The sequence below is a fragment of the Danio aesculapii genome, chromosome 5 (assembly GCF_903798145.1).
Source record: "Danio aesculapii chromosome 5, fDanAes4.1, whole genome shotgun sequence".
Classification (NCBI taxonomy): Eukaryota; Metazoa; Chordata; class Actinopteri; order Cypriniformes; family Danionidae; genus Danio; species Danio aesculapii.
Genome location: NC_079439.1, coordinates 60,608,175 through 60,620,928, shown reverse-complemented (window position 1 = coordinate 60,620,928; position 12,754 = coordinate 60,608,175). Strand labels below are relative to the sequence as shown.

Genomic DNA, 12,754 nt, shown 5'->3' with positions numbered 1-12,754 from the left:
AAATAAAACCAACCATGAACAAATTTCATTTAAAATTTAATTCAAACACAAGGACCTATGTGTGTTTTTAAGTACTTTCAAGGCCTTGAATCCATATGTCTGAAATTCAAGTACTTTTAAGAAGCCTGGAAACCCTGTCTTTAGATTTTGTATGTTCCAGGGCTCAAAATGGCGTATATGCACAAAGACTTTAAGCCAGCCTCAGCGCTTTTCATTATAAAATTGCACTTTTAAGGTCTGATTACTTTAAAAATCAGTGATCTTAACTGCCTAATAGATATCCGATATAAAGTGGGTCTCTCAGACCGGACAAGAAGCACTGCATTAAAATCCATTTTGTTAATATAAAACTTGTAGCAACTGTAATTGGTGGATGCGAAAAAATTTTGGCTGATTCCCCCAATATTTAAAGTCATGAGTACTAGTGCTACCAAGCAAAATGGTTATTTCCAACCCCTTTGTTTTAGCTTTCTTTTTTTGTTCAAGTGAATCTCATACTGCCTATATTATTGCCTTTACACACTTTATATAATATTCCGGTCTAGACTCCTGTGGAGGCCATTTCATGACTGTCTTTGTTTCATCAGCTATTTTTCTCTCCAATAATGATTTAATTTAATAAGCAGTGTTTGGGGTCATTAGCATGCTGAAAAATAAAACTATTACAAATAAGATGCTTTCTAAAGGTGCTAACTAAATCAACAAATCTGGGGGCACAGCACTGTGATTATCATTTTTTAAATACAAGTTTATAGATAGTAACTGCAATCCCTTCCAGCAGAAAACCATAAGCAACATATTATACCCAACTATCCACTGCATAAACATATTTGTAGAAGGCTCTAACATAAGTGTCTATTCGAGCGTCCCACCAAAACCTTGATTTGTGTTGTACACCTCAAAGTCTTGACCAGTTTTAAATAACCATGTAGCAAAAACACCACAGATCATTCTTACCTTATTATCAGCACATCTAAATTCCACCTCACCCAACCAGTGCATGCAACAGAACCTGAGAAATATGCCGGCAAACATTCACGTAGGACTTTGCGAAACAGGTTAATCTAAAGAGAATGCAGTTTATCAAGTGCAAATCAAGCGAAAACAGACTTCCTGTACGACGACCATCTAAAACCCACACAAGCAATAAACTCAAGCCTGTCAAGAAATGGCCAGATTTACAAAACAGTCACTGGTGAACTGAAAGTATGTACAGTAAGTAACACAACAACTCATTTGCACACCCTCCGGTTCCTTTCTTAGCAGCTCAAAAGAAAAAAAAAAGAAGAAGGAGGAGAACAACTTCAGGTATTTGTGCCTTGAGGCTCATTTATAAAAACATGCTAGAGACAATGACATACAACTGCTACTATTAGATCCAAACACTTTTATTATCAGAGGTTGAGACCGTGTCAGTGATTTTCAATTGATCCAGAATCGTGCAGCTCTAGTCTGGATTAAAGCAGAAGGCTGTTTAATTATAAAGATTAGTAATGTCGTTTAATACTTCACAAAGCCCTTAATAACCTCCTTATCTGAGAGTACAAGCCTTCTGCTCTCCTTCTTCCACTAAATAATAACACGAGAAGACCACTTTTAGCTTATAGACCACAGAATCATTAAGAAGATTACAAGAAAGCAGCTTTATTGTGGATGTTTGCCACTAAAAGTGATGAAGACGACCGTGCTGTATGCAAAGTCTTGCAGAAAACGGATTTTTTTTCCTTTTTGTTTATGAAGATTAAAGGTATTGTTCTGGCAATACACATGTAAAATTTGACTTGCATCACAAAGTCAAGTGACATGAATATACCTGCTAGCAATTGCCCAACAGCAATTATCTGGTTTGTTAAAATAGCCAACTATAAAAGCTTGGTAATTCGTGTCAGAGAGCCACAAGAAGAGACCGAAGCGGCCAGATAACTGCATGTTACTGAACAAGTGGTTGTTAATTTGAGAGTAACAGCCATGTGGTTTCCTGTAAAACTACAAACGGTGACAAAATGACAACTCGTGACAGATGTCAGACGTTCAAATATAAACAGGCAAAAATGTTGACGCAGAATCCTCTTTTATTCATTCATGGATGTCGATAAAGAGACATTGCAAAGATGTCCGATGTAGGCATGGGTCGGCATAAGATTCTGACGGTATTATAACCTTGAATAAAATATCACGGTTTCACAGTATTGTGATTGCTATAAAATATAGTCTTTTTAAATGTCTGGGTAAAAACAGGGGCTTCTGCAGGTTTCATCACGTCAAATTTAAGACTTAAGACCTTTTTAAGACCATTATGAACGAAATTTCATACTTTCACATGGCAAAACGCTAATAATTTTCAGTAACAACAAGTGGAATTTTTTTTACTTGACCCATTAAAATTAAAAATCAGTTATTTATTAGCCACATATTTTCAATAATTTGTCAAAAGCAAACTTTTTTTATTATTAGCATAACCTTTCTTTAAAAAAAAGGCAAGTTTTAAAAGCTATAATAAACAAAATGTATGCAAAAAAAACATTTTACTTTTAAACAAATGTTATTATAAAGGGTGGAAGGAAGACCATTAAACCATAAAGCTAAATAGTTAATCAATGTTAATTTTGTTAAACGTTTTTTTAGATGGATTTGTTGGTTTTACCGACTGGCCATAGCTTTACAAGGACAATTAGTGAAAATTAAGACCCGTTTAAAAGTATTTAAGACCCACAACAGCATATTTCAGTAAATTTAATACTTTTTAAGGGCTTAAATTTAGTTTTTGATATTTAAGACATTAAGACTTAAGATCCCGCAGACACCCTGAAAACACTAAAACTTTTTACCCCTTTGAACACAACATATTTTATTTTGAGAAACATTTATAATATTTTGGAGCAGTAAAAAAGTCAGGCTAAATAATGAAAATGAATCATTGACTTCTGCTGTCTTCATTTGTTTCAAAAACACAGATTTCTTTACAATTTAAAACAGCATCTTTGTAAAAAAAAATTCTGCTGGAGATAATGTTGTCCTAAAACAAAAAGTAAAAAAAAAAAAATCGTACACATACCTTAGGAACAACAGTCTAGCAGAAAATTTTGGCAGTTTTAAAACATTGACTTTTTCAAACCACGGTATACCTTGAAAACGGTTATCGTCCCATACATTGTCCACTGGCTTAGTGATTAGGGGAAATTAGGCAATTAGGATGACAAGTTGGATTACGATCAAATAGATTTGATACTTTTTTTTTAAAAAAGGCCATTCCTGACAGGATGTGCGCAAAGCTTGTAGAATTTATGATATTTTGGCCACAAATTGTGTAACCATTATGAGGATTTTATCAATTACTGCCTTACTAACAGTATTGTCACAAAAAAATATAGCTTTTTGACTGTTTAATACTGTTAGATACAGTTAGACCAGTTTAAAATAACCAATGCATATAGGAGACATCGGCATGAAAAGAGGCAGAGCAAGAATGATGAAATGTTACAAAGAGAAATTATTCTTTGGAATGACTTGTGCATGATAAGACCAGGAATGTCTCCTCAGAAAGAATATAAGTTCAATTGTAATAATATACTTTTAAAACCAACTTTTCTATAACTCCTTCAAGTTGCAATAAAAATAGCAACAGCTATATTCTGGAAATAAACGAAAAAAATTGTGGGCAGTCTAGTGTTGTCATGATACTTAATTTCGGTACCAATAGATACTGACATTTTAAAAACTTCCATTTCCAGTTAACATTTAAGCGCTGTTGAGCACATTCTTGAACACAGCTGATTTGTAATTGTGTTCACATGCTCAACAGAAATTACTGTGATTGGCCCTGAAGGTCATCAGTTCACCGCTCTTCACAGTTTACAGAGTACAAACACAGATACGGAGACTGGAGCTGCGAAGATCAGCTGATCTGTTTATAAGCTGACATACGAGCGATCCACTGATAAATCGACCAATCTTTGTGGCTTTAAACTGCTCCAGTGTCCCTGTTTCTGTGTTACAGTGGTGAACTGATGAGCTTCATGGCCAATCACGGGTATTTCTGTTGAGCATGTGAACACAATGGCAAATCAACGGTGTTTAAGAATGCGTTCAACAGCGATTAAACGCTAGCGGGAAAAAAATACATTTTTGTACCGATTGGTACCGAAATTCAGTATCATGACAACACTAGGACAGACTTGGTTCATTTATCAATTATTGACTTCTTGTATTTTATAATGTCATCACTGCACTGTAAGGCACGGTTTTTGCCTGGTACTAACATACATTCAAATTAATCTCTTATGACTACTCTTATGACTAGCACAACAGATGACAACACAAATTATTTTTTCTGCTTGTTCAAACTACTGTTTTAACAATTAAGTGAACTTAATTTGTGTTGGGAGTGGGACAACATGAAGGAATTATGTGGAACACAGCGGGTTTTTTTTACAGTGTACAATCCCATGTTATTAACTTTTGCCCGTTTCTACTAAAAGCAGTAAGGTACGGTCCAGTACAGTACACTATGGTGCACATTTTTCTGTTTCCACTGTCAAAAGGTACCCCCAAGTAGAATTAACCTTACCACACCACTCTTTTTGGAAACCTAAATGAAGGCTACCTTCATTTACCACAACAAAATGGCACCAAAACATTAAAGACTGGCAACTGAAAGCTACTGGTTTACAGAGAATCATCAACAGCGAATGCTACAAGCCATGAGAATGAAACACAGGAAGCTCCATCTTTAAATACTCAACCAAGACATGACCGTAATAACAGTGACTTCACACAACAATATGCCATGGTTGGCTGAAGTTCAAACAAACCTTCTCATCTTCTTTATGACAAACAGCCACATGCCAAAAAACAAGAAAAGAATCTGCTGTATGTCCTCTATTGTTGTTTACAAGGGTATATTTGAAATAATCGCGATATGTGAAGGAACTGTATAACTTTATACTTATGACTAGGGATGTAACGATTCACCTGACTCACCATTCTATACGATTCACGATTCCAATCTCACGATTAACGATTTAGTCACAATTTTTTTTAACCAAAATTATTTGAAACAAATTAAGGTGAAGAGCCCTTTCATTTTTTTCTTAAATGCTGCCCATTTTTGGAAAATACAATATATTTTCTGCCATATAAATTGCTATTTTAAATACAAATTAAAAAAAATATAATAATACAAACTAAAGACTCATTAATATAAACAAACTAAAACTGTGACTGTGCTGGGATTTTAAATTTTTTAAAGAAATATAAGCATATCTCTGTTTTCTGGCATAAGCTGATCTTTGCACATTCACAATGCTGATGAGAAAACTCTTTCACTGGGGACTGAGATGGTTGGTGTGGAGAGGAAAGCCTTTCCTAAACCAGAGAGCAGCGTGTACAGAGGGGGTCAATAGGGCCCCTCTGCTCCAGGAGACTGACCACTGGCATAAAAAAACTGATTATAAAATTACTAATTATTAAGTAGAATAGAGATGGGAGTTGAACATGATTATGAGGGCGAATAACTAATATTACTTGTATAATTAATTAGTGTAAGTATCAGTGTGATACACTTAGGAAGACATAATCTTAAACATTTTTTAAATATTCAATAATAAGCAAATTTGAACAGAAGAGGGTAAAAATAGTCTAATACCTAGTTCTGTAACAGAAAAACTTTCTCTTTCAGTCGGAAAAACATCTTCACACTTTCGCTATGAAAACACTGATGCACCGTGTGATCTTTGTTACACTTGTCAGAGCAAGCGGAGCTGGCAATCATTGAGTACGCGTGGCCTGGCTTATTAATAGTGTTTTTGCATATAGACATCTGTGACAGTAGTTTTACACTGTGTTGATGGTTTCTGTGCATCATATTCGTTCTTCTGTTAGTGTATGTAAACATCTTTTTGCAGTTTTTGCACACTGTTTGTCTGGCGAACTTAACCGTTGTCATTTTACTCTGCTGCCCCACCTCTTGCTCGCCGCTGATGTGCAAGTAAAGTGAGATTGCAACATAAACACAGCAACCCCCATGTTCAAAACATGTATCGCGATTCATTCAACATTTCAACCGGTTTGAATCGTGACATATTTGAATCGATATTCATCCGACTCAAGGTGAATCGTTAGATCCCTACAAAGAACACAAATGTTGTCAATCAAAAACTTCTTGCCTACACAACCCCTACCAAAAGGGTACTACTTGCAGTAACCCTGATTAGGGTGACCTCTACCAAACCAGGCTGTACTGTAATAATTTTTTTTAATGTACTGTTTAATTTATTTTTTATTGAACATTCTCGGTATGTTTTAAATGTGATTGGGTGTAGCCTAATCATTTTAGATTAAAATTAAATAAATGGATGTAACGCATGAACAATGAAACTGTGTTGATTTTTTTTTAATTTGTTGTGAATGTTATGAAATGGTTTTGTTTTTAAAAATGTGTGCATAAACCATTGGTGAAAACTTTTCAGGATAGTAGAGTTCTGCTCTCAATGGATGTGGCATACTTATTTTCTTCATTTCAAAACGCTGCACTATATCCAGTTGGTGGCTATGTATTGTTATGTGTACTGTACGGTATGTACAATTAGCATTACAAACAACCTGGGGCAGATTTTCAAAAACACAGCTAGTCAACTAATGTCGCAAGTTCTGTCATTATTTGCAAACAGCATTGCAAATTTGTATGGTTGGAACTACAACTCTTAAGCTGTGGTTAGAAGTATTCCTAATATGACATATAGAATAAATGATATTATGCCTGTCATCAAACTGAAAGCTATCATGCATTCCTAACTATATTTTCCATCAAATAAATATTTCATTTTACTTGTAGTTTGCTACGAGTAATAAATTGCAATATCTGAAAAGTGAGCAAGTGCTATATTACCAGAATGTAACCTCAAAATGATGTAAGGGAGCCTGTATAATATAGCTAAATAACAAACAAAGATAGCAAACTAGCTCTTAAATGCCATGTCTGCTATTTACAGCAATAATCTAACATTGGTTTGATCTGGAACTTTTATATGATGCCACTAACAACAGCACTTAATAGAGAGACAGTCCAAAAATAAAAAGTCTGTCATTATACTGTCATCTTTTTTTCTATTTTTTTATGTGTTAAACGCAGAACAGGATATTTTGAAATATGCTGAAAACCTGTAACTATTGATTTTTTTCTATGAAAGTCAATGGATTTTCTTTCACAATGTGCCAAAGTTGGCCCATTGTAACCTTTGATTTGGCCCACCATCCCATCTGAGAGAAGAGTGAGAATGATAGAGTGGGTTGGGGCAAATGCCTTTAACCCAGAGTTCAGAGATCGTCATAAACCTTTTTTGTTTGTTTTATTGCCGTTTTGTTGTTTCAAATAAATGTTTTAAATAAATCAATTTTTTTTATTTAAATACTGTCACTCGACGGATGGAGGACTACGCAGAAGACATCGGCGAGCAAATCAAGGCAAGAACTAGTGTAATTCTGTTAGAAATTAGATTTTTTTTAACTGTGATGAGTTCATTATGAAATGTAAAAAAAATACTGTATTAAGCAGGTCGCACACCAGAAGCGCCGCGACACGGCACGCACATGACAGTTAAAACTATCACACACCAGACGCACACATTCACATGATTTTTAACATGAAACTAATCAGATGGCACTCTGTGGCGCGGCAGAAAAATGAACAGTGTCCTGAGTCGTGGCTGGGTGCCACCAACAGCCGCCGACTTGCAGCGCCGGTGTGTGTACCCTGATAGAAACCTGTTTAGAATTCTAAAATGTATGGCGCTGTGTGGCGCTACGCGGCGCACCGCTGAGCGGCACTTCTGGAACCTGCTTTAGTTAATATAAAGAAAGGTTTTATAGACATTTTTAAACATTAAATAAAAAAATTAGGATATTACCTATGGCAACTATATTTACCTTAGGGCCACTAGCCTCGATCAAGTTTGGTTTTTGGCCCTTCATAAAAAAAGTTTGGGCACCCCTGGTTTAGATGATATAAAGCAGTAGCATATAAATATTGTCAGTACTAAATATATTATTATTCTGTTGTAGTATATTATTAGTACACAATTAATTAATATGCAATGTAGAGTTGTTGCGATACCATTAATTAATCTTACAATACCATACCAGCTGAAGTGTCACGATACCTAGTTTTGCGATACTGTAAATCATAACTCAAATTATAAAGAAAATGGTCAGAAATACTATATTTTTTGTTATAATAGGCAAAGTATTATTCGCACCCCACTTCACCTAAAATGTATTCATTCTTTTTGTTTATTTTGTAGATAACTGACCAACAAAAATACATTAAAATAAAGATACAAATTATGCCAAATGAAGTTTGTTACAAAAAGAGCATATGTCCAACAAAATTAGGCTATATGAAGTGGTAAAAATTGTTTCCAAGTTTCCTGCTGCTATTTTGGATTTTTCATCTATTGTTTTTTTTTCAGTCTTATCAGGTAACAATCCAAAGTAATTCAAAAATTCACTTTGTGAGTCTTTCTTTTAAAGAGATTGTCACGGTTGTTAGCTACTAAATCATATTAACAGGAGCAGAAATGAACCCATGTGCATGTTTCGAACTGAAACATCAGAAAACGTGCAATAGGCTACCCTAAAAGGCACGAATTCTACAGTTTTGCAACCTTAAAGGGCTCCACAGACTACTCAAATAAAATGGTTTATTGTTGCAAAAATGTGTGAGCATTTTAGTGACTTTTCCACAAGCAACATTATCTATTGTAGATAAACATTAATGACGAAAACTACCATTTACAAACTACACTGGCAAACTACAGTATTTTGCAGCCATAATATCGCGATAATATAGTATACCAAAGCACCCGTAAACCGTGCAACCCTAATGCAATGGAATAAAGTAATACATAGTGTAATCATTTAAGTTATGCAAATAAAATTTGAAAAACGTATAACTAAACAAAAGATTTTAAAATGAATCTATTAAAAATATATACAATTTAAAAAAATACTAAAATGGAAGTCTTCATTTTTGAAACATTTTATTTGAAATTAATTTTGAACGCATTCGTTTTCAAATTTTGTAATACATGTATCCAATTTTATTTATAGAACATAAATTATCACACCATGTGTAACTTAATATTATTTAATATTATATAATATGTACAATAATCTCCCCATAGATGGGTTGCGGTTGGAAGGGCATCCGCTGCGTAAAAACATGCTGAATAAGTTGGCGGTTCATTCCGCTGTGGCGACCCCGGATTAATAAAGGGACTAAGCTGAAAAGAAAATGAATGAATGATATACAATAATATACTAAATAATAATAATAATAATAATAATAATGATATTTACTACTAATCATAGTAATAATATACTCCTGCTTTATCTTTGAACTGACCATCAAAAATCCGTATCAGTCAATTAAACAAATTAATAAAATTAGCATTTTTTAAGCTCCAAATACTGGGCTACGTAATATTTCAAAATGATCTAAATATAACAAATGTTCACATCACAATGGTGCAATAAATAAGTGATTTAATACAAAGGCTTTGCTATAACATTTTTCTTTAATATCGCAAAGTCTTGTTCTAAAATTTTAAATGTTTTGCAAAAAAAAAATTGTAATGTGTAATTGAAACAGCTTCATGTAACAAAATCAATACCTTCAATGACAGCTCAAAATCAAAAGCCCAACCCGTCCGTGAAAACACATCATATAGCTGTAAACTAAATATCCACTGTGGCCAAACGCTGCTGTTTAATCCTCTCACCCATAACACAATTAGGCTGGTTAATGCACATCAGTGGGAGTTTAGCTCAACAAGGATTTGCTGTGTGAGCTCTGTGGGGGCACAGCTGCTTGAATAGCACTTCTGAGCACACTAGCAGAGGAATGTGTGCCCTCTAAATGAGCGTCTGAGGAATGGGACACCAAATACAACATGTAAACAAAGTCAGCTGCTTGTGAGTGTTAACATCTATTGGCGATCAAAGACATACGGTGTGTGCTCTTCCACTGTAATCCAGGTAAACTGCAATCAGGACGTTTCTCATCACCTGTTTCGAGACCAAAGACATCCTCCCTCACAGCCCATTGGTTGTGATAGCTTTCCCACAGGAAATGAATTGCATGTTACTCAAAATCCAAACAATGTTCAAATATGGACAATAGACTCAGGTGTCAGCGGTACAAATGAGGCAATAGTACATGACGATTGTGATTAAATCCATGTTCATATGCATCCTCGACACAAATACACCCACCGGCCACTTTAATAGGTACACCTTACTAGTCCCAGGTTGGACCGCCTTTTGCCTTCAGAACTGTCTTAATCCTTCATGGCATAGATTCAACAAGGTACTGGAAATATTCCTCAGAGATTTTGGTCCATATTGACATGATAGCATCACACAGTTGCTGCAGACTTTTTAGCTGCACATTCATGATGTGAATCTCCTATTCCACCACATCCCAAAGGTGCTCTATTGGATTGCCATCTGGTGACTGTGGAGGCCTTTTTAGTACAGTGAACTCATTGTCGTGTTCAAGAATCCAGTCTGAGATGATTCTGGCTTTATGATTTGGCATGTTATCTTGCTGGAAGTAGCCATCAGAAGATGGGTACACTGTGCTCTTAAAGGGATGAACATGGACACCAACAATACTCAGGTAGGCTGTGGCATTTACACGATGCTCAATTGGTACTAATGGGCCCAAAGTGTGCCAAGAAAATGTCCCCCACACCATTACACCACCAGCCTGAACCGTTGATAAAAGGCAGGATGGATCCATGCTTTCATGTTGTTGATGCCAAATTCTGACCCTACCATCCGAATGTTGCAGCAGAAATCGAGACCCATCAGACCAGGCAATGTTTTTCCAATCTTCTATTGTACAATTTTGGTGAGCCTGTGCGATTGTAGCCTCAGTTTCCTGTTCTTAGCTAAAAGGAGTGGCTACCGCTGTGTTCTTCTGCTGCTGTAGCCCATCCGCCTCAAGGTTTGACATGTTATGTGTTCAGTGATGCTCTTCTGCAGACCTCGGTTGTAACGACCGGTTATTTGAGTTACTGTTGACTTTCTATCTGTTCGAAAAAGTCATTTGTGCCCACAGAACTGCCGCTCACTGGATATTTTCTCTTTTTCTTACCATTCTCTGTAAACCCTAGAAATGGTTGTGCATGAAAATCCGAGCAGATCAGCACTTTCTGAAATACTCGGACCAGCCCATCTGGCACCAACAACCATGCCATCTCAGTCACTTAAACCACCTTTCTTCCCCATTCTGATGGTTGGTTTGAACTACAGCAGATCATCTTGACCATGTCTACATGTCGCCTAAAATGCATTCAGTTGCTGCCAAAAAAAATGTAAGTTAAAGATCAGATGGACAGGTGTACCTATTAAAGTGGCCAGTGAGTTTAGAGAAAGTTAAGAAATTAGTATTTGGTGGAATATTGTATTTAAATCACAACAAACTATTGAATATTTTCACCATTTGACATTTTTTCTTTCCTTTTTAAAGTTCTGAATGTCAATATTTTTGTAATTTGAAAATGCTATTAGAAGTAAAACAAATATAAACATTTCAGTCAAACATGCAGTAAAGCCATAAATTGGCATTTTCAAAGTCTCTCAATCTCTTCCGTGTGTGTGTGTGTGTGTGTGTGTGTGTGTGTGTGTGTGTGTGTGTGTGTGTGTGTGTGTGTGTGTGTGTGTAAAATCCCCAAATTAATCTGTCTGTCAAACGTTCACGTCCCCACATTCTGCAATGAAACACATTAGTATCATCTGATGCCACAACAGTACAGTAACGAGGTGTAAAGTAGGTTAAACCTAAAATAAGTTATGACCATCACATGAAGTGAGTAGGGAGGAAACTGTTGAGTTAATGATTTACTCTTTCAAAGTTACCTTAACAATATAAAACCGAAAGCCCTTCTCAATCTTCCTCAACGTCACAGTGATGTTACAGACTTAATTTGCAATAGGTTAGGTCGGTCAAGGTAATTAAACCGCAGTTTCGCTGGTTATGTGTTCATACCGCTGTTGTCAAAAGTTTAATAAGAGTGACGGGCGACTGTTTCTCTGCGTTTAGATTCAACACACACTCACACGTCCATAACAACCGCAAATAACAATGACGGACAGTTGACAAACCGCACAACAAATTTTATACGCTTACTGAACATGTTCATTGGCTTTCCTGTGCTGGTGGGACGTTAGCCGCTGCTAGCGCTGCCTTGCTAATGCTGCCTGGCCTTTTCCTTTGGAAAAACAGCAAAACAATTGAACACAAGCGCGCATTCCCGAGACCTGCGGCGGACTAAACAGCATTTGCGTGCGAACAAAATAGCGTATGTGATAGAATAGCTCGTCGGCTTACTGTAATGGTGTACTGTGATATTTGTCCGTGTTTCCTGATTCCTCGGTATTCCTCTTTTCTTTGACTGGGGTTGGAGGAGTTGAGTTGGGATTCGGGAGGGGTTTCCGCTCAGCTCCAGCGCTGCCACAGGCTTATGACGTTTACCACACGACCCTCCGAGCCCTGCAACTGTTCCTGTGTGTGTGTGTGGTCAAGTATGATAACTGCTGTGTATACCTGCCTTAAAGGTCTTTCCTTTAAAGAAGAAGGCGGACAGGTGTTCATTTTATGGTCACTCACTGACCTGACACGAGGGGTGTGGAGTAACGTAAGGAGACCGTAGGGTTGCTCTTGATTATATACACTGCTATTGAAAATCTCAGT

General features: G+C 36.2%; 1 protein-coding gene across 2 annotated transcripts in view; it reads right to left on the bottom strand.

The window, feature by feature from the left end:
• Positions 1-12,488, bottom strand: part of fer (fer (fps/fes related) tyrosine kinase) — a 69,220-nt gene extending 56,732 nt beyond the window's left edge. For both annotated transcript variants that reach the window (XM_056458601.1, XM_056458602.1), the window contains exon 1: positions 12,392-12,488. The gene's annotated coding sequence lies outside the window, so the exon portion shown is untranslated. The remainder of the gene's footprint in view (positions 1-12,391) is intronic.
• Between the last annotated feature and the right edge of the window lie 266 nt (positions 12,489-12,754).